This window comes from Rhinatrema bivittatum, chromosome 1 (assembly GCF_901001135.1).
Source record: "Rhinatrema bivittatum chromosome 1, aRhiBiv1.1, whole genome shotgun sequence".
NCBI lineage: Eukaryota > Metazoa > Chordata > Amphibia > Gymnophiona > Rhinatrematidae > Rhinatrema > Rhinatrema bivittatum.
Genome location: NC_042615.1, coordinates 456,039,046 through 456,062,452, shown reverse-complemented (window position 1 = coordinate 456,062,452; position 23,407 = coordinate 456,039,046). Strand labels below are relative to the sequence as shown.

Here is a 23,407-nt window from a genome sequence, read left to right as displayed (position 1 = left end):
AGGAGGGTGGGGGATTTAATTTAAAGGGTCGAGGTGGGTTTTAGGGGGTTTTAGTGTGCCGTGTTTTAGTGTGCCGCTGGACCCCCAGGTAATTTAAGGCATTGGGGGGGGGGGGTTCGGGAGGGTGGGGGATTTAATTTAAAGGGTCGAGGTGGGTTTTAGGGGGTTTTAGTGTGCCGTGTTTTAGTGTGCCGCTGGACCCCCAGGTAATTTAAGGCATTGGGGGGGGGGGTTCGGGAGGGTGGGGGATTTAATTTAAAGGGTCTGGGGTGGGTTTTAGTGTGCCGGCTCACGATTTTAACGATTTTCATGATACTTTACACACCCAAACGGCAACAATACGATTCCCTCCCAGCCGAAATCGATCGTTAAGACGATCGAGGACACGATTCACATCTCTACTAGATCTTACTGTCTGCTGCCTATCCTGACCTTTGCCTGGACTTGGACCCTGTCTCTCTATGGCTATTACTCAAGGGGCCCTCCTAATACCTGTTGGTCAACAGAACCCAAGGGCTCAAACTGTGGGGGAGATGGTTGGTATAAGTGAAGCTCCAGCTAGTCCCTTGGGGTAAGTCTGCCAGCTGTCGATCTGAGCCATATGGGCTTCTTCATTCGACTGCACCAACCACTCCACAGCCCAAGGGGCCTCTCTCTTAAGGGTGAATTTTAAAAGCCTACACATGGCAAATCCGGGAGATACGCATGTGACTGGGACACACGCGGGCTGCATGGATTTTAAGAGGCCCAGAGCCACACATATATTTCCCAGTAGACGGATAAAAAAGGTTTGGCAAAAAAGGGGTGGAACAGGGGTGGGGTTTGGGCAGAGCATGGGCGGGCCAGGACTGCACCCATGAAGTCAGTTACACACCCTGGTGCACACCGGGATCCCACAACCACGTAAATTGCTTCTGCTATGGATAGCTTGTAAGTAGTTAAATAATAAAAAGGGTAGTCAGTGAGGTTTTAGAGGAGGGGGCTAGTAGTATAAAAGGGAGACTAATTAGTTAGGGGGTTTAGGAATTCCGCTCCTTTACTGGGGCGAACTGGGAGGTAACTGGGAAATAAGGCCTATTATGTCACCACTCGTGCCTACTAAAATTCCCCCCTTTTGTTCTTGAGATGGGATTAGCATGCACATGTGCGCATTCATATAAAATTGTGCGTGCTTGTGCACATGGGTAGCCTATGTTATAAGATGCGTGCAAAATTGCGAGCATGTTATAAAACTGGTGCATCTATGTGCATGCACCGACAAACGTGCGCACATGTGTGCCCATGAGTTACTCTTAAAATCTACCTTTTAATACCCTGTAGATCATTGGAGAATATAAGATTTATATGGCTTCTACATCTCTTAGCCTCCAATTATAAGGTGCCCTCCTAGATTTTTATTTATATATTTTATTTAAATTATTTGAATTCTGCTCCTCCAATGTTTGGGGTGGGTAACAATATTACAGGCATAACTGTAGACTTCACATCACATACAGAATTAGCAAATTAAGGGCCTTATTTACCAAGGCTATCGCAGGCTTGCGCTGTTAGCGCAAGCCTGCGAAGGCAGCGCATGCCTGCGCTACCTAAATCGGGGCAGAGTCGGCCCCGGAAGAGGAGGAGTCGGGGCGTCACCGGGGCCGACTCCGCAAAGACACCGCGGACGGCGAAAAGGTAAAGGCATTTTCGCGTCCTGCTTCGCGCCCAATAACTATACCTTTTATGGTGGCGCTATTGGGTGCGAAACCGGCAGCGATCGCACCGAGGCGGTGTGATCGCTACCAGCTAGCGCAGGACCGCCCCCCGCTTCGACCCCCTACCCCCCATTAGCACAATTTTCTAAAGTATCGCAGGCCTGCGATACTTTAGAAAATGAGGTCCTAAATGACCATATAGAGTCAATGACAGATAACATTCAGTAGACAAGTTATCCCCACCCTGTACACTCAGTGTCATTCCTGCATGCTTGCCCAAGCTGGCCAAGGTAGAGAAGGTAGAATCCATTTCACCAGCCAGTAGGATGCACACACTTAATGCCACCTGATGTAACGGTGGCAACTGTTTGAGGTGAGGCAGGCATCAGCTCTTTTGGAGGTGGATCAACAAGGTACAGCTGGGCTGTGCTGGTAATAGATATCAGCCAAACTTTGATGAATATCATAGGAGAAATAAGGAAGATGATTAAAGGCTTGCATCTAGAGCGGAAGGAGAAGACTGCTCTTTTTTTTTTTTTTAATACGGAGTGGTGCTAACATGAAAAAGCAGTGGAAGATAGGGGCTCTAAGAGGATTCATCACTTTGCACACTTGTTGCATCTATCAGTAAAAGATTCCTTGGGGGACAAGGAGGAATATAGCAGTTTAGTACTGAAAGAATAGAGAGAGGTGCAAGAAAATAGCAGGGTATGATTACCACAAAATGAAAGGTGGGCAGCAGCTCCATGGGAAGCATAAGCAGAGGAGGAACCTCTATATTGGCTCATTCAGTATGTTGACACCAAATGAACTTCCATCTATCTAATGCTGTAGAGGATAGTGGAACAACAAGCAGCCCTTCATGACTTATTTTTGGAAAGTAAATTAGATGTGGCTTATCCCTATGTGACATCATGATTAGCTTCAGATAGTGCAGATGATATGATTCCTGAAGCTCTTCAAAAATACAATGGAAGATCTCAGATCCACAAGAGCTATGTCGGATAAGGTCTTGCTCATAATCAATACCCTGAAGAAGAAGTTAGAATGTTTCTGGGAAGATGGGACTGGTACTACAGTTGTTGGACAGGGAAGTATCCCACAAGTTAGGGTGAAAATATGCATCAAAGTGAACAACCACTCAGTCATAAGGCTCTCCCTCCTCTGGCAAAGGTAGAAAGGAGGTGGGGTTTAAAGAGGGTAAAGAATGAATAGTCAAATTGTCTTGGCCAATCAGGAGTAATTTATAATGGGTGATGTGAGCTTGTGAAATTATCTGAGTTTTGAATGGGTCTAGAGAGTGGAAATTGCATGGGAAACAAAAAGTCTGAGAGGGTGACCCAGAACAAATGATTGGGAGTGCTCAAGTAGGTTGGCCAAAGCCACTACAGCTGTCACGCAGGCAGGATAGGCCATGCCATAGGATTGAGAAGATGAGAGAAGTAGGCCAAAGGTTGCCGTCAGCCTCCATGGCTTTGAGTAAGGGATGTACATTCATTTTTCACGAATTAGACAATTTAACAAAATTATCTAATTTGTCTTGGTTCAGGAGAACCTAAAAATGAATGCAATTTTTCCAAAATTTTAGAAAAATTCATTTTTTGGGTTTGTGCTTTTTTTTTTTTTTTTTTTTAAACAAAGTTCAGGCAGAACAAGAAAGGCAGAGGCTGCAAGGGAGGAGGAGTGAAATGGACCACCAGATAGCACCCCCTGCACCCCAAGGAGCTAAAGATGCGGTTCCCAGCCCCTTCCTTGCCTGCGACCAGGGAGGATGGTCCCACCAGGACCTAACAAACTCCCCGGGAGGCCACTGTGTTCCTAGGATTTCTGTTCTTTTTTTTTTTTTTTTTAAGCTTGGGTCAGAACCACAGGTTTTGCACCACCTTCATCTGCTGGAGACAGCAGGTGGCACACCAGGTTAAGAAAGGACGCTCTCAAAGTTTTTCTCTGTCTCCATCTGCTGGAAGGGAGGCAAAACCCAGCAGTCTGGCCTGATCTGAGTAAGTACAGGGAAATGAGGACCCCCCTCCTGAGGATATATTCCACAGGATCAGTCCAACCCCTGTGCTTGCTTGGTAAGCAGGGTCATCCAGAATCTCCTCAGATTGAGGATCTGAAGCAGACAGAACTAATCACTGTGTTCAGGGGGAAATGGGAATACTCTGGGAGAGCAGTACAGGAAAGGGAAACCGCACCCAGTAGCTTCCGGCATGTAAATTGTTATGTGCAACTTATCCAGGTCTGTCATTTTCTCTGCTAGGGTCTTTTGAGATTTGCTTAGGAAGTTCCTTAAACTCGCAGTCATAGATTTTTTTCCCTGTGGTACTGACTTTCATTTTAACAATGGTTAAATACTCCCCACTCATCATCCACTTTTCCTGTCCTCCCTTCCAGAATCTTTTTCAAATATTTAATTTTTTCCACATCACAGGTCCCTTCTAAGGGAAACTGCAGCTTCACACAAGCTTTAGCATAAGAATTCTATTGTTCCAAATATTTTATAGCTGTGCAATGGGATTTTTGCCATATATGATGTGCTTGCATGTGCAGCCCGGGCTCAGGTAACAAACTCCCATGCCCCATATTAAACAAACCCCATAACAACTATCACTCCCGTGTCACTTTCTAGCCAAAATTCCACTCCCACAACACAAACACACTGCTACAGCGCTTACTGGCAATCGGCCAAATTTTAAAAGCCTGGCACACATAAAAATTGGTACTTATGTGTGTGGTTGGGCACTGCGTGTGCCGCACACATTGTCAAAAGGGTCTGGTCACGTGCGTAAGTGCCGATACGCGCACAAGTGCCAGGCCCTGAAAAAGGGGTGGGCTGGGGGCATGGTCTGGGCAGGGAAGGGCAGGACAGAGGCCGAGGAGCAGTAAGTAATAAAATTAAAAAATGAAGAAAGGTAGGTTAGATTTAGGGGGTGGGGAGGAAAGGGGAACAGAAAAGAAGGTTAGGCAGAGGGTTAGGGAAGTTCCCTCCCAGTCCGCTCCTTAATTGAAGCAGACTGGGAGGGAACTGGGCAAGGTCAGATTGCATCGCCGCACCTAGTTTGCAAAAATTCACCCCCCTTTTGTGCGCGCCACCCGCACATACGTGTGCGGATTTTATAATCATAAGAACATAATAAATTGCCATGCTGGCTCAGACCAAGGGTCCATCAAGCCCAGCATCCTGTTTCCAACAGAGGCCAAACCAGGCCTCAAGAACCTAGCAAGTACCCAAACACTAAGAAGATCCCATGCTACTGATGCAATTAATAGCAGTGGCTATTCCCTAAGTAAACTTGATTAATAGCCATTAATGGACTTCTTCTCCAAGAACTTATCCAAATCTTTTTTGAACCCAGCTACACTAACTGCACTAACCACATCCTCTGGCAACAAATTCCAGAGCTTTATTGTGCATTGATTGAAAAAGAATTTTCTCCGATTAGTCTTAAATGTGCTACTTCCTAACTTCATGGAATGCCCCCTAGTCCTTCTATTATCCGAAAGTGTAAATAACCAATTCACATTTACTCGTTCAAGACTTCTTATGATCTTAAAGACCTCTATCGTGTCCCCCCTTAGCCGTCTCTTCTCCAAGCTGAACAGTCCTAACCTCTTTAGTCTTTCCTCATAGGGGAGCTGTTCCATCCCCTTTATCATTTTGGTTGCCCTCTCTGTACCTTCTCCATCGCAACTATATCTTTTTTGAGATGCAGTGACCAGAATTGTACACAGAATTCAAGGTGCAGTCTCACCATGAAGCGATACAGAGGCACGTGATTGTTTTCACGGCCACCCAATTTTATAACATGCATGTGTTTATAAAATCCGCACGACCATGTGTGCGCGCCAGGAACTGCACACGTGTATCTTTTATAATCTACCCCAATATGTCCAGGAATGCTCCATCTCCTCCCCTTCTCCCCTTCTTTTCCCCTCTTTCTCTTAATAGTTACATAAACATTAACAAATAAATGCTGCTCTGAGAACAGAGACCATACCTGCTGACCAGCAGCACACAGTCTGCATGTCCTCAGACTTTTCAATTGCTCCTACAGCCATCACTGCAGCGGTGAAACTGACTTGTGTGCATGCAAAACCCTAACGGGATCCAGCCCTATCATCACAGAAACAATAACACTGGATGAACCAGAGCCAGTAGCGGATGCTTCAGCTATGCCAGTAACAAGTACACAGTTTGCACCCAGACACGCTTTATACTGGGGCATTAATTGGGACACAAAATTTCTAGGGTTTTTACCTTTTCCGCCACTACACGCAGGTAGGTGGGAAACAATACTGAATGCTATTCCCGCCCCTCCTCCCCCATTCCCCATGCAGAAACAAGGCAAGAAAACAAACCGGAAGGCGCAGAAGAAACATCAATGGGGGAGAGAGAGAGCGAAAGTGAGAGAAATTACCTCCCACTACTGAAGGGGAGCAGGAAGGCAATGAAGCCCTCTCAGACACACATCTCACTATAACCCTGCCCAAAAAATAATGAGAAAGGGAAGAACAAACATCATGGCACAGTCAATGCAATCTGCAGTCCCACAAAAATTCTGGGGTTCCAGGGAGGAATTATTTTCCATTACAAAAATCAGAAAAAAGAGAGGAGAAAAGGAAGGAAAATGCTACAGAGTGGATTCTGGGGGGGGAGAATGAACAATTCTCAAAGACCCCTGCAAGGGTTTTGAGTCCCAGAACTGTCATGTAGTTCCTGGGTAGAGGGGAAATTCACGTAGGTCCCTGAAATTCAGCTCTGCGTATAATTGTCATGCAGTAATAACATCAGAAATAAAATAGAGACAGGCGGCAATCGCGCTTCCCTTTCAATATTATCAGAGAGCATGCATATCTAAGAGGCCAGGCTACCAACCTGAATTAAGAGAGGAACCAGTGATCCTGCCTCACAGCATACATTACATCTTTTAAGAGAATATTAGACATCTAATTCATTTGACCAAAAGAAAATATTACAAAGTGTCTTTAGCAAATCATCATCCCGTGTCTATGCTTAAGAAAATGAATATGCATACATCCTACATTTACATATAAGACATACTTTCACATGTGATATACCACATAGTACTAAGGTCAATCTAAAAGCAGTAAACAACTTGTCCTATTAATTCTTAGAATATCTTGCTTTTTCCTAGCATCTATATTGCAATGCATTAGGTATGCCACTTTGATTCTTGCCTTTAGCATGTTACAGCAATCTAGGTAATACTGTTCTGCAAATTTCTATTCTGTGGCTGCTATTAGCCTCACTAACCAAATAAATTTGACTAGAAACTGTAATAATTACCTCAGCCCTCACACATTCAAACATTAATGTATTTGCCTCAATTCCCTTTGTATTTTGCACTCTGTGTCGACCATCTCTATCTGCTCAAATTCTCACAAAATAATGGGGGATGGAAATTTACATACTGTTCAGCATGGACTCCTCAGCAGCAGTGGCATTAGCAGGGCTGCTGTTCCAAAATGAAAATAAAAATCTGTAGCCCTGTACCGGCCTCGATTATTTATTTATTTATTTATTTATTTATTTATTTATTTAAAGTCTTTTCTATACTGTCGCTAAGTTATATACCATCGCAACGGTTTACATGTAGGCACATAATTAAGTTTGGAGTAAATGTACTATAGTACATTCTAACAGATTCCATTAAGTTTCGGCTATATTAAATCATAAAAATACGTACAAATGTTTTGTGATGTAGGTTCTGTCCAGGTGTACCTAGAAGGTACTTTTACAGGTCAAAAAAAATCACATTTACTGTGTTATATTATTACATTCATTGTGTACTCAATTTGTTAAAATATTGTAAGGCACATTTATGAGAATAGTGCTGTGTGCCGGTGCTCTTCTGTTTATTCCAGTGATTATGGCTTACTCTCTTCAGTCCCACCCCCCTGCTTAACCTGACTGAGGGAGAAAAGAGCTTCCATAGCTGCCTGCACATCTGACAGCCCTCCTGCAGCAACATATTCAGTGAGAGAAAGGGAAAAGCATGCCACAGCCCAGCAATGCTTTCTAACAGCCCCAAGATTCAGGTCAGTAAAAAAACAAAAAATCCTGACACCCTTATTTTTATATTTTAACTCCTGGTTACACTATCTCTAGAAGGGGAATATTCTAGAGGTTGTACTAATGAAATAGCACCAGAAAATGAATGTTCAGATTTTGCTTCCTGCTACTGTCATTTGCTGTGGCTTTGTGATAGCCCCTTTGATCTCTCCATGCCTTTGGTATCCATAAGTCTAAGACGGGGGTTCATTCTACCAGTATGAAATTTTGTATATGGTGAATGTATTTAAAGTGCCATATACAAATGCCAAACACCCCTCCCCCATAATCGTATTGCTCTAGAGAAATTAAAATTGCTAAATGAGAGTTTGAATTATGAAGGCATATGGCAGATGCACCAATGAATAGTAGCCAGGGCTGAAGCCTTGAAGATTGAGGTTACTACTTACAAGTTTTGACTTTGTACTAATTCAACTCCTTTATGTCTCTCAAGGGATGTGAATATCAAGAACTTTCAGTGCTGGCAACAGAACCCAGTGCTGGCAAATAAAAACTGGATTCTAGTTGAAGAGGAGGAAATGATCCAGTCCCTCTGTCTCTTCGCTCTGTGGCAGGTTATCAGTATTAATGCACTGCTTTTGTGCTATTATTTTATTTGGCTATGAACTTCTACCTCACCTGCCCTCTGCTTTGTCTCCAGGCAGCCCTACATTTCCCATTTGCTCTTAGTGTGTTCATTATACAACTGACATCAACCTTGTGAAATGAAAGGTCAAATCTCAGATAAACTTGGCGGCCATTTTTATTACTGGCAGACAGGCAGGTTATGAAAACCGAGGCTGAGTTTACAAGGGTCGGTCTTCATAACCGGCAGCCGCAGCGGGTCGCATTAGGAAGGAGGCGCTAAGGTTGAGCAAGCGACCCTAGCGCCTCCTTCCTAGCGCGACCCCCCTAATTTCCATATTGCAGGCGCCCCCCCCCCCTTGCGGGCACCATGCTGCATTAAAAAAGCGGGCGCTGAAAAGTCGGCGCCCGCTTTCAGCGAACCTAATTGCATCGGCCCCTCTGTACATAGCTGCTATCAAGCTAGATCGAGAGTACAATGTACAAATCTCATTTTTGTGTACCTTTCCTCACTCCAAATCACATAAAATCTTCACTGATGTGTACTGTGCTGTTCATTCCGCTGATTGTGCATGTCAAACTGCCCCTCAAACCCTCAACCACCAGCAAAACCTCACCTCGAGTTACTAGTTGACTCTCCTATAGTATTGTAAATAGTTTACTTATATGATAGACTTATAAAAGAGTCTCTCTCTCACACAAGTGAAGAAAACAGAAACAAGACCGTTGCCTTGGAAAGAAGATTTATTCAATAGAACAGAACCCGCCCAACTCTGGCCGAGTTTCGCCCTTACAGCTGAATCAGGGGCTCTCAAACAGTCTGTTTATCCCCAGTTAAAAGTGCTGTATTATTGCATACACTGGCACATTTCACCGAAAAAATATGTAACCAACTCAAAGAGTCTTTATATCTACAGTTGCGAGTGGTGAATTGTGCTGCATACAATGGCACATTACACCAAAAATCTCAAGAGCATAACCACAGTATCGTCCAATAGATTTTTTCGGTGTAATGTGCCATTGTATGCAGCACAATTCAGCACTCGCAACTGTGGATATAAAGACTCTTTGAGTTGGTTACAGATTTTTTCGGTGAAATGTGCCACTTTGCACTGTATGCAGCCCAATACAGCACTTTTAACTGGGGATAAAAAGACTCTTTGAGAGCCCCTGATTCAGCCGTAAGGGCAAAACTCGGCCAGAGTTGGGCGGGTTCTGTTCTATTGAATACATCTTCTTTCCAAGGTGACGGTCTTGTTTCTGTTTTCTTCACATCCATGGCTACTCTAGACTGACTACCGCTTTGCTTTGTGGGTCCTTCCTTCTCTCTCACACATGGAAATGCCAAAATATTGCAGGAGCAATAAATTTAGCACATGGATACTATAACAGGGTACCATCAAGCTTGGGTGAGAAAACATCTTTTTGAGACTTTCCTTACTCCAAATGAAGCCAAATCTTCACCAAGGTGAACTGTGCTGTTTGCACATCTCACTCTACATGTGAAACTAGCCCCTAAACCCTATACTACCACTAACACTTCACCTCGACCTATCAGGTGGCCCTCCTATAGAGATATAAATACTAATTAGTATGAGGGCCTTGTAGATAAGCAATCTCTCTCTCAACGCTAGCAGCCGCCACTTTATCCACGTGGATGTCGTCCCTACCTTCTGGCCCCTTACCATACCTTAGACAAAATTATGCATTCATTTTGTGTACATGGAAAACACAGAAACTGTTGTTGGTACAATAAGGCCGCAGCTTTTATTTAACACATCATGAAAAAACTTCCCTGGGTACCTGAGCCGGTATGATGTCTCCACTGCTGCCTGCCATAGGGACCAAGCAAGGCAGCATTACTCCATGGGCCCCCTGCCTTGTCCCTTAGAAAGGGGACCCGACCACCGGCGTATTCCATGCCCCCACCTTTTTGCGCTGCCCAAAGTGTTGATCGGCTACCACGCCATCCTGTGATGTCACCGGCACCACTTGCAATATGCCCAACCGGCCTGGGTAACCACCACGACACGAGGTAGGGAGGACCCTTGCCTCATGTCCCTCCAACTAATGAATAAGCTGCGGCCTGTGTCATTTTTCTTTGTTATACTATGCCCCAATGGCATCCTGTAGAGCATTATTAAATATGTCATAACCTTCAATGAGCACGGGTCCTTCCCACCCAGATGTAGTTTTATTATTACATCCAGAGCAGTCCTTGAGTTCCTCGGGCGCCGTAGTAGGGGTAATAACTGTTCCCGTCACATGCCGGGCTTTCCCATCCATGTGACAACTAGAGATGTGAATCAGAACCGGAATCGGTTCATATTCCGGTTCTGATTCACATGTGGGTTTTTTTGCATTGGGCCCAATCGCGGTTTTGTTTATTGGCTGCACCCGAGCCGATAAACAAAAAACCCACCCCGACCCTTTAAAACTAACCCCTTAGCTTCCTCCACCCTCCTGACCCCCCAAAAACATTTTACAGATACCTGGTGGTCCAGTGGGGGCACCTGCCATCCATTACGGCCGGCGCCATCTTTAAAAATGGCGCGGGCCATCCAGTGCTCCTACCATGTGACAGGGGCCGACCAATGGCATGGATACCCTGTCACATGATAAGGGCAAAGGGCCATCGGCGCCATTTTGATTAGTGGCAGCCGACGGCCCGGGATCGGGAGGATGGCCCGGGAGCAGGAGATCGCTCCCGGGACCCCCACTGGACCACCAGGTATCTGTAAAATGTTTTTTGGGGGGTTGGGAGGGTGGGGGAAGCAAATGGTTTAGTTTTAGAGAGTCGGGTTGGGTTTAGGGGTTATTTTTGTGTGCTGTTTTTCCTGCCCTCCCCCAAAACGATAAGAGAACCCCCACGATCAATATTGTGGGGTTTTCCTATCATTTTGGGGGAGCCCCCGATTTCTGATGATTTTGAAAATATCATCCGATATTTTCAATCGTCCGAAGCCCGATTCACATTCCTAGTGACGACCCACCCTTGCGGTGCCAGTCCTAAGAGTGGTCTGCAGGTTTGTCCGTGTGCCCTCTTAACAGCCCACCGTATGAAGGAGTGAACATTAATTCAAGGTACACGCTTAGCCCACGGCAGATCTGCTGAGAAGGTTAGCTGGATCTGTTCTTCAATAATCTCAAGTGCAATAAAGTCATGCTTTTTATTAAAATGGCCATTACAAAGAAGTAAGGTATTCCTTTCCCTGGTAGCAAACATAAGAAAGACAGTAAAATGGAAGCGCTGTCGCAGGCCCTTGAAGGTGATGAAGGACTGAGAAGGAAAGCTTCTTGTGATCATCTCACCGTAGGGCCTCTCATATTCTCTGGGTGGACACTCATATTTGAAGCCTCCAATGAGCAGATAAACACCAGTATCCCCATTGTTACACACTCCGGGAGCACAGCGCCCAAAGTGGGAGCTCACTTCACAGTGCTCTCCTGTGTATTCTTCCTAACATTCACATGAGTAGCCTCATTCCCGGCTGCAACAAAGGCCATTTCTGCCACAAGGACTGGAGTAGCATAGGTCGATCTCTGTTTCACAGTAGTCACCTGTAAATCCTGGAGGGCATCTGTACCTCAAACCATTGATGGGATGAATGAGTCGAATCAAAACTGTGTTTGAACTAATGAAAGGAGCTGAGCTGTTAAATTTTAAAATTGATATCACTTCATATACTTCTCACAAGGTTCTCTCAAACAGATATTATCATCAAATGGCCGGAGATGTTGAGAGAAAATGATAGCAGAGTTCCGTTGAGATACATTTTTGTTCATGTAGATCTTCAGAATGGAAGAACTTGTTTCATACTTCACCTGGAAGCAAAGCAGAGAAAGTAACATTTAAGATATTGGAACTGACATCTGTGTCATTTTGTATGTTGAAAACAAAATTACCATCTTTAGCAGTAGACAACACTGTTGCCCACCTTCCATAAAGAGCAATAGGAGAGGGGAGAGGAACTTCTCCTGGGACCTGTTTTCCAGTCACACAGTGATGCTGTTGGTCAACATATCATCAGTGGTGATGGTTATCCGAAGTGTGCAGTATGCAGTCACACTGTGAATGCTGTTTGAAACAGACAAACTCATATGCACTTCCAAGTGTTTGTTGTTGTCCAGATCTCGGCTCAGCTTCCATTCCCCTGTTGCAGAATTCAGTAAGAGGAAATTCAGTTCATTCCCCTGAACAAAGGAGTGGAGAAGAGTATTAGACACATCTGGGTCGTAGGCAGGGATCTTCCCAATGACCCCAGAAGGGAAACTGTTGGATTTATTTGTCACCTAGTTGTTGAAAATTATTTCAAAATCTTGCAGCACTGGATCATTGTCATTTTTGTCAAGAAGGCGGATGTGGAGGGTGGCCCTGCTCACCAGGGAGGCAGATATGGCCTGTACTACCATCACATACTCTGACCTAGTTTCATAGTCCCAGTCTACAAATGTTGTTAGGTCACCATTCCATACATCCAGCTGGAATATTTCAGGGCTATTGCCTTCAACCATTTGGTACATGATTTGTGCATTAGATCCTTCATCAGGGTCAGTGACTGTAATTCCAACAACAATGAACCCAACAGGGCTGTTTTCCTCCACATAGATGTCCAACTTGTCCTTCTCAAAGATAGGTGGGTTATCATTGATGTCCATGACAGTGATATGCACATCTGCTTGAGCTTTCACGGCTGGGCTGCCTCTATCCACTGCATAGGCCCTCAGGTTGTACACAGGTACATTCTCACAATCCAACTTGCTAAAGGTTCTGATGATGCCTGAGGCGGGCTCAATGTAGTACTGTATTTTTTGCACTGTAAGACGCACCTGACCATAGGACACACCTAGGATTTAGAGGAGGAAAATTAAGAAAATAAAATTCTGTCCCCATGATGGGCTCTGTACGGAGCTCCCCCCTGGTGGCCATCCGTGGGATATTTTTTTGGTTTTGTTTTTTATAGTAAGTCAGAGAACATCCACACAGGTACTCACACTCTCTGGTTTTCTCTCCCTCACATACATACATAGGCTCTTTCACACTCACTAGCTCTCTCTCCTCCACTCAATTCACCGGCTCTCCCTCACATATACACATACCCACAGACCCGGACTCTCTCCCTCATACACACAGTTCTCTCACACCAGTTATTTTAAACTTCCATGACTGCTCCAAAGTTCAATAATAAATAGTCAGGGCTATATTGCATTGATTGGGAGAGCAATTTGCTCCTAATATTTCAACAGGTAGCCACTTAATCAGCACAGGCATTAATTCTATTTGCTGGTCTGTGTCATGTGTCCTCCATCCCAGGCAGTATACCACCCCCATGACCCTCCAATACATCCAAACAAATTAGAAGGAAATGGCACCAACCACAAACCACAAGGAGTGAAGTTCTTACTTTGGACTGCAAGTGAGGTCAACAATTGACCATGTATCGTCCTCCGCCGGCAGAGCCCGAGCTCCCTGCCGGTCCCGGGGTGCATCTCACTGTGAAGATAGGCGTGGAGCAGGTGAGTCATCACCTGTTTGAACCGCGTGGCTACGGAGGCCCATCCAGTTCAAACAGCTCCCTGCCGGTCTGCTGTTCCCGGGATGCATCCCACTGCGAAGGCCAGCATGGTGCAGGTCAAATGCCAGCCGTCTGAACTGGAGGGGCCTCCGTAGCCCACGTGGTTCAAACAGCTGATGTCTGGCCTGTGCCATGCCAACCCTCGCAGCAAGATGCACACCGGGAACAGCAGACCGGCAGGGAGCTCAAGTTCCACCGGCAGAAGACGACACACCTGCGCCACCATGCTGATTGGGCTGAATTGGGAGGAGGCGGGGGAAGGCGCACGAGAGGGAGAGATGCTACATTCGCTCCATAAGACACACAAAAATTTTCCCCCCATTTTGGGGGGAAAAAAGTGCGTCTTATGGAGCGAAAAATACGTTAATTTCCATCTCCATCATCCCCAACCCTGGAAAGTGTACATTATTCTTCCGTTGATGCCAGGGTCCTGATCAGTGGCAGATATATGGAGCACACTAGTAGAAGGGGGCACATCCTCAAACACTGAGCCCTGGTAGTGGTCTTGCAGAAAATGTGGAAAATTATCATTGGCGTCCAGGATCAGAATCTCCACATAAGTAGTATCTGATTTTTTTGAGGGATAGCATTATCTATTGGCTGTCACTGCCAGGGTGTCTGAAGCCTGGTCCTCATTGTCCAGTTCCATGAGGATGGTGATGGTACCTGTGTCTGGATCAATGCGGAACTGGGGAACTGTCCCCAATAATATAAGTGATCCTGGCATTCTCCCCTGTATCCTCATCAATGGCACTGATTGTGACAATGGACATGCCAATTGGCTTGTCTTCATTCACTCTAACTGTGTAGTGAGAGCTCTGAACGACTGACCGGTGGATATTGGCATCAGTGACATTAACAAAGACATGCATGGTGTCAGAGCGAGTACCATCAGAAGCAGTGACAGTGAGCATGTACAGTGAGCACGTACTGCCTCTCCTGCTTGTAGTCCAGGGATAAAGCAAGCGTGATCAAACCTCCACCACTCTGGCTGGTGCTGGCAGCGATTCCGGTTGTTGCCATTGGTAATCTGGAAGGTTATTACACTGTTCATATCCCTGTCTACCGCAGTGAAGGTCAGTACACTGCTACCCTCCGCTGCATCCCCTCTCAGTGCAGGAAGGATTGTTGTCATTCACATGTAACACAGTGATGGCCACACTGGCAGAAGAGCTCATGACAAGCAGTCCATGGTCTCTGGCCTCCACGCTAAAGCTATAGTGTTCCACAGTCTCACGGTCCCACTCCTGAGATACTGTAATTGAGCCTGTTTTGTTGTTAATCTGGAAAGGGCAGTTAGGTGGTATGTCTACCAGCTAGGGATGTGCAGACCAAAAGTTTAAGTTCATAAGTCGAAAGGGGGGGTCATTTGCGGTCAATATGGACATATGGAGAATTCCATAAGTTGAGTCTATGTCCATATGTGTAAATAAAAATTTAAACCCCTCACCGGCCTTAATCCCCCCCCCCCCCCAAAGACTTACCAAAACTCCCTGGTGGTCCAGCGGGGTCAGGACGCCATTTCTGAACTCCTTTGCAAGGAGCACGTGAGGTCGGCGCCACGTCGGAGTGACGCGGCGTCACGTGATTCCCCGCGGGTCCGCTCCCGGACCCCTTGTTGGGCCCAAAAGGCACTTTTGGCCAGCTTGGGGGGGTCAGGAGGCCCCCCCAAGCTGGCCAAAAGTGCCGTTTGGGTCCAACGAGGGGTCTGGAAGCGGAACCGCGATGGACCACGTGACGTCCGCGTCACGTCGGAGTGACGCGGACGTCACGTGATTCCCCGCGCGTCCGCTCCCGGACCCTCACGGAACTTTTGGCCAGCTTGGGGAGTTTTGGTAAGCCTTGGGGGGGGGGGGATTAAGGAGGGTGAGGGGTTTAAATTTTTATTTAGATCAACAATCGCGATTTCCAACGTATTCAACATAGCTATGTTGAATAAGTTGGAAATCCGATCGTTTACGCCTCATCACTTTTTTAAGTTAAAAAAAAAAAAAAGTTGCGTTTTACATTTAAGTTCAAAACGAATGCACACCCCTACTACCAGCCAGTATTCCATACGGGCATTGTCCCCAGCTTCATCATCATTAACCTGGGTATGGATCACAGAATAACCCATAGGCATATTTTCAAGGACTGATGCCTGGAATTGTGTACTCACAAAATGGGGGGAACTGTCATTTATGTCCACCACCTGCACCAGCACCACACCAGTGCTGTTGATAAGCGGGGGCTGCCCACCCTCCTGGGCCTTGATCCTTAAAGTGTATTTCCTGATCATCTCGTAATCCAGCGGGTTGATTACATCAATGTTGTCAGTGAAAGAATGGATGTTGGATTGGCTTTTAATGTTACCACTGACAATACTGTAATGGATAAGAGCGTTGTTGCCCTGATCCCTGTCAGATGCCTGCGCCTGACGGATCTGAATGTTCCACATAGGATCTGAGTGTTCACAGGCACTTTTTTTTTTTTTTTTTACTTAACTGCAAATAGTTGTAGTTTTCATCTTCCACAAGTATATACACAGTAGTGGTGACACTTTTTTGGGGCTTGCATCTTTGCCCTGATCATTGGCCTTCACTATCAAGTGGCATTCTGCTACAGACTCGCGGTCTACAGGTGCTCTGGTTCTCACTACTCCTGACCAGGAGTCGATCTCAAACAGCATTGTCCCCGTCCCCATTGACCAGCCGATAAAGCATGTTGGAATTGGAAGGGGCATCGCCATCGGTGGCCCTGATGTCAGGACCTTATAGCCCACCTCCAAGTTCTCCCGGATGGTCTCCCAGTATTCGGACTGCTCGAACACAGGCTGGTGGTCATTGGTTCACTGACCGTGACTGAGAAGTAGGTGGAGGTGGATCTCCGGGGAGCTGCTCCATACACAGCACTCACCTTCAGCACATGTGTGTCCTTAGTCTCCTGGTCCAGGGTGTTACAGTTTTGGCTGCAGTGCAACCGCCTCACCACCAGGGGTCCCTCTAGTGCTGGCTCTCCTGACAGGCCCAGGCCATCTCCCCTGTCCACTCTATGTTCTGGGTTGGCCCTTATAACCCTGCCTGACAGTTCCCTCGGTGCTTCGGCATCGAGCTCACCTGGGCTCCCTGCTCTAGCCTTGCGCAGCCTTCGGGCCTTTCCTTGCCTTGCGCGGCCTTCAGGCCTTCTTCCTCGCTTTTCTTACCTGGCCTACGGGCCTTCTGACCTGCCTGCTCTGCTTACGGTGTGTGGCCTATGGGCCTTCTGTGTATGTGTGGCCTACGGGCCTTCTGACCTGCCTGCTCTGCTTACGGTGTGTGGCCTACGGGCCTTCTGTGTGTGTGTGTGTGGCCTACGGGCCTTCTGACCTGCCTTGGCCTGCTTACGGTGTGTGGCCTACGGGCCTTCTCTGCCTTGCCTTGCTTACTGTGTGTGGCCTACGGGCCTTCTGTGTGTGTGTGGCCTACGGGCCTTCTGACCTGCCTTGCCCTGACCCAGCCTGAACCCAGACACTGCTACTTGTTGCCTGCCCTGACCCAGCCTGGACCCAGACACTGCTACTTGCCGCCTGCCCTGACCCAGCCTGGACCCAGACACTGCTACTTGCCGCCTGCCCTGACCCAGCCTGAACCCAGACACTGCTACTTGCCGCCTGCCCTGACCCAGCCTGAACCGAGACACTGCTACTTGCTGCCTGCCCTGACCCAGCCTGGACCCAGACTCTGTTACTTGCTGCCTGCCCTGACCCAGCCTGGAACCAGACACTGTTTCTAGCCATTCCTGTCTCTCTCCACCTGGAGCCACCCTGCTGGGTGGTGTTCACGACTCCTGACCGGAGCCCAAGCGTAACAGTATGCCGAAGTCACCAAATTTCCAGGTGAAGAGATAGGTCTTGGTACTACCGGTGAGCCAATATTTTTCTTTTTCCTTCTACTCACATTATGCCTCAGCCTCCAAGTTTTTATGTCTGTGCTTGTTGCCAGACTTTGAATTATCCCAGTTACAAGAACTGTCTTGCCTGTCAACTCTCAGACCAAGAACACTGGGTATGCAGTGGTTGTCATAAGAGGAACGTCTCAGTCTATCAGGAATGTTTAAATTGTTTAAATCCTAAACCAGGGTGGTGGAAATGCTCCTGTCTTCCATGTCTGTTACCACCAGGCAAACCCTGCCCCCGTTTTTCTGCTTTAGGATCAGCTGTTCCATTAGAAAAAACAATCAGCTCTCCTAACCGGTATGCTGCTTCTGGCTCCACTAAAACAGACATTTTAGCTGGCAGTTTGTGGATAGAAAAACCCAGGACTTACCTGGCCAAGAAGGCTTCTGTGACACCAGTGCAAGAGCCTCAGGAACAGGTTTCTCTCAAACGGAGAGAGTTGATTAACTCTAGCAGGGCTCTGCTTCCCACAGCTGCTGTTGAGACACTAACGAGCACATTCCCTAGACGTCCTAGAACTGCCTGTGCCTTCTCTAAACTGCTCCTCCAGAAACAAAATAAGGAGCCTCAGAGTTTGGCTCGAGGTATCAAGCCCACAGCAGTGCAACCTGTGTCTTCTATGTGCACTGCTTCTAACCTTGCTGCTCTGCCATCTGAGCCTGTTTCATCACCCCAAGAGGGGGCCAAGCCTGCTGCATCACCCCAAGAGGGGGCCGAGCCTGCTGCATCACCCCAAGAGGGGTCCGAGCCTGCTGCATCGCCCCAAGAGGGGTCCGAGCCTGCTACATCGCCCCAAGAGGGATCCAAGCCTGCTGCATCACCCCAAGAGGGGGCCGAGCCTGCTACATCACCCCAAGAGGGGGCCAAGCCTGCTGCATCGCCCCGAGAGGGGTCCGAGCCTGCTGCATCGCCCCAAGAGGGATCCAAGCCTGCTGCATCACCCCAAGAGGGGGCCAAGCCTGCTTCATCACCCCGAGAGGGGTCCGAACCTGCTACAACGCCCGGAGAGGTGTTCGAGCCTGCTTCATCGCCCCGAGAGGGGTCCGAACCTGCTACAACGCCCGGAGAGGTGTCCGAGCCTGCTTCATCGCCCCGAGAGGGGTCCGAGCCTGCTTCATCGCCCCGAGAGGGGTCCGAACCTGCTACAACGCCCAGAGAGGTGTTCCAGCCTGCTGTTTCATCCCGAGAGGGGCCCGAGCCTGCTTCATCGCCCCGAGAGGGGTCCGAACCTGCTACAATGCCCGGAGAGGTGTTCAAGCCTGCTTCATCGCCCCGAGAGGGGTCTGAACCTGCTACAACGCCCGGAGAGGTGTCCCTGGTTCTGCCTTCTTCCTAGGTGCTCACTTGTGCCCCCTTTCTCTTCTTAAAGGGCCAGCAGTGGGCAGTCCTTCAGATCTCCTCCTGCTGACGTCCTTAGGTGTTTCCTCTTCAGCCCTACAAAAGGGCTCAGCCTTCATTTAGTCTTCACCTTCGCAAGAAGTTGGTCATGGAGTCGGAATCTTCAGTTCCAGCTCTTCATTCCAGGAGTCCTCTGTGATCCTTCTTCACTTCTTCAAGGCACTCTGTTCTTTGTTGGTCCTCTTTGTCTTCATCCATGGTTCTTGAACCTCAGTCATCATCTTCATTCCATGTTCTGGTCTCTCTTTAAATCCCGTCCTCTTGTCTTTAGATGTCCCTATGTCTCCATGTTTTCAGAAGTCCTGATGTCACCATGTCTCCAGATGTCTTCTCGTCTTCAGATGTCCTGATGTCTCCCTATCTCCGGATGTCCTGATGTCCCCTTGTTTTCAGATGTCCAGACGTCTCAGCCTTCTGATGCGTTTGTCCGTCATGTTCCAGTCGTCTTGAGATCCTCATCTCCAGAGGTCCCTGATGTCCAGATGCCCTAGATGTCCAGACGCCTTGATTTGCTGATGTCCCAAGCTACCGGTGTCCTTTCATATCCGATGTCCTCAGTTCCAACTGTGATGTTCCAAGTCTTGCTCCTGGTGTCCTTGTCCAGTCCTGTTCTTGTACTGTCAGTCCTTAAGTTCCGGGTTCAGCTCACTCACCCCGGACCTCATCTTCAGCTGACCTTCCTGAGAGTAAATCCGTTTCTATCTGGTGTCTGAGTTTGGTGGCTGGAGCCCACTTCTGGCAGGATTCCTCCTAGTTCCTGAATCTGCATTCATCTGAGTTTCTTGAGTTCTTATCCTCGTTTGAGTCTTCACCCATTCCAAATCATCATTGGATTATCTGGAATCCTCGCCTGACTCTCTAGAATCCACTTCTGATCTCCACCTACATCTGAGCATCTTGCATCTGAGTTCCAAGCCACCTCACGATCTCGTCACATCTGAGTTCCAAGCCACCTCACATCCTAGTTTCCAAGCTACCTCACATACTAGTTTCCTGTTCCTATTCTCTCCCTTATGTTTGATTCAATCTGGTAATTTATCTGTTCTCCATTTACGCCTGCTTTCCCTATTTACAATATTTGTGACTTGACATTAACTATTGGAATAGGCCTGTAGCAGGTTAATTGCATATATTGCTCCCCTGCTTCGTTATTGAATTAGAATATGCATTTGTTCTTAATAGTTAAAGTAGTTATATTAGGCACTCCTGAATTCCGTTATTTATGTAAAGCCTGTTGCTGTCATTTGTTTACTTCCTGTAAAGCCTGTTGTATGTAAAGCCTGTTGCTAATTTATTGTTTACTGTAAACCGAGGTGATGTATATCTTTACGTGCCGCGGTATATAAAAATCACTAAATCACTAAATAAATAAATAAATACTCGTCTCATCTGAGTCTTCAAGCATCCTCGTCTCATCTAAGTCTTCAAGTGTCCTCATCTCATCTGAGTCCCAAGCTCCATGTGTCTTCATTTCATCTGAGCTTTCTTGCCTTCTTTAAGCCTGCTCCTCCCATGCTGGGACATGTCTTGCCTGCCGTGGCGCTTCCACAGAGCTCATCTTTATAATCGCATCGTGGTCCATGGGAAAACATCTCCCTGGAATCAGGAGTGCTCCCTAGCACTCCCTCCCACAGATTCCAACACCCGGTGGGGAGGCAGAGCGGCGGATAAGGAGATTGGGCGGTGCTCCATTACCCGCTTGCCACTGCTGCTGCTCCCCTCAGTCCAGCAGGCAGTGTGGGCCCTGCACGTGGAGCCCACGGAGCAAGTGCCACACCGTGTCCATGCCACTCAGGTAGGAAGTCCACCAGTGGTGCAGCTTCAGCACACAACCCTTCCTGGCACATTCCACCTTGAGGATCTGAGGACAATTTGCTATTATCTAAATACAAAAGTATTGAAATATAAATCAAGTGGAGATTTAAATTGTGAATTTATCTAACCAATCTTTTAGTAAATAAAATTATTACAGATAATAACTTTAAATAAAGTAATGCTTTGACACCCACAACAAAACAATGTCTTCTTTGTACATAACAATGTATGACCAAAAATAATTGTTTCTAAAATACATTAATCTGCTTCAGCAATAAACTGGCAGTCATTTTGAGTTTGCTATTAAAAAAAAAAAAGATTTGTTACAGCAGAATTTGACTGTTATTCAAAATAGATGGCAAATATTATGATGGATAAGACTTTATAATAGCCAAAGTTTGTTAAGAAATATTGATAATAACTGAAGTGTTTAATTAGAGAAACTAAAAATTGTTCACAAGTAGTATATTTACTACATTTAGGATAAGTAGGACTTTAATAGGCCTCACCAAAGGGGAATGAGTTGCATTATCTGACATATTAATAATAATCTCATTAGAGTTTCATCATGACAAATTGCTGGCTCTGTCTTTTTCAGAAGTGAAATTCAGTAAAACGATGCTTACTTTATTTTAAAGCAGTACTGGCAAGTTAATTTTAATAAAAGAAGATACAATGAGAATATGCAGAAGCACATTCCTAGTTCTTAGCCTCAGACTCCCTGGAGAGAACGCTGTTGAAGTTTAGTTAAGTGATTTTTTTTTTTTTTTTTTTGTACACTGCCCTTCAGTTCTTTTTATTTCCACTTTACATGTACATCTGAAAAAAGTGACGAAGACATTAAGGGTGTTCCCTGCCAACTTGGCGCTGCTCCCTGAATTGTACCATCTGGATTCTGTGCATGCACTGAATACTTATGACTTTGAAAAAGATATCAGCACTTCTGGCAGCCATAAGAGACCATCACTGAGATTTGCCTCCAGTCCAAGGAAGACTTAAGTGGCAGCATCATAGGGTTCTGGCTTCTGTGGAGTGGTTTGGGGGTCTCTGTGGTCAGGCAGCCTTCTAATAAGGTGAGATCCAGGAGGGATTTACAGCATGTGTTAGATGTATGAGCATTAGCTTCAGGCCATTATATAGACTGTGCAAAGCTGCCATCTGTTTTATTGATCTTATGAGGATATGATTAGCTTTCATTTCCCTTTCCTCCAATCTCTCAGCCCCCACTTTTTTTCTTCTATAGCAGTACAGTTCATATTTCTAAAAATCATGCTTTTGTTTCTTCCCGCACAGGTATCTTCTGCTACCAAAATCACACTATTTTATCTATTTTTATTTCTTGTGCAGAACTTCTACCTAAGCTTATATCATGCTTTAGGAGTGTGCAGCCAAAATATTTGTGTTATTTTTTGCTGTTTTATTAGTGTTTTATTTTGATATAGTGTGCTCAAAATATTTTTAGTGTGCACTATTTCTATTGAGTGCATTATAAGGAGTAGAGATGTGCATTCGTTTATTACGAATTAGACAATTTCAACGAAATTGCCTAATTCGTTGTGGTTGGGGGGGGACCTGAACCATGAAACGGATTTTCCCCGAGCTTCGGGGAAAATTCGTTTTTCGGGTTAGTGCGGGGGGAGGGGCACATTTATTTAAAAAAAACAAACAAAAAACCCACCCCATCCCTTAAATTTTACTTTCTTACACCCCCCACCATCCCGATCCCTCCCCAAGACTTACTAAAAGTCCCTGGTGGTCCCGCTGGGTCCCATGAGTGATCTCTCCCTCCATGCTGTCGGGCCTGCTATGACTCAAAATGGCACCGATAGCCTTGCCCTTACGATGTCCAGGGACTACCGGTGCCATTGGTAGGAGCATGTGACAGGGGCTGACCAATGGCACTGGTGGCCCCTGTGACATCGTAAGGGCAAGGCTATCGGCACCATTTTGAATACTGGCAGCCGACGGCCCGAGTGCAGGAGATCGCTCCGGACCTCTGCTGGACCTCCAGGGAATTTTGACAAGTCTTGGTAGGAGCATGTGACAGGGGATGACCAATGGCACCGTAGCCCCTGTGACATCGTAAGGGCAAGGCTATCGGCACCATTTTGAGTCCTAGCAGGCCCGACAGCCCGACGGCATGGAGGGAGAGATCACTCACGGGACCCCACTGGACCACCAGGGACTTTTAGTAAGTCTTGGGGAGGGATTGGGATGGTGGGCAAGAGTTTGGATTGTAGACAGTCTACAAGTCAGGGAGACTGGTAGAGAGAGCTGAGGAGAAGGCGTGGTAAGGTCTAAGAACAGTCCTCCTGCAGGACTTGCTGCTCGTGAGACACCTGACTCGCTGGAT

General features: G+C 46.6%; 1 pseudogene; it reads right to left on the bottom strand.

The window, feature by feature from the left end:
- Positions 1 to 11,431: 11,431 nt before the first annotated feature.
- LOC115097353 lies at positions 11,432 to 19,329 on the bottom strand (annotated as a pseudogene).
- Positions 19,330 to 23,407: the final 4,078 nt, after the last annotated feature.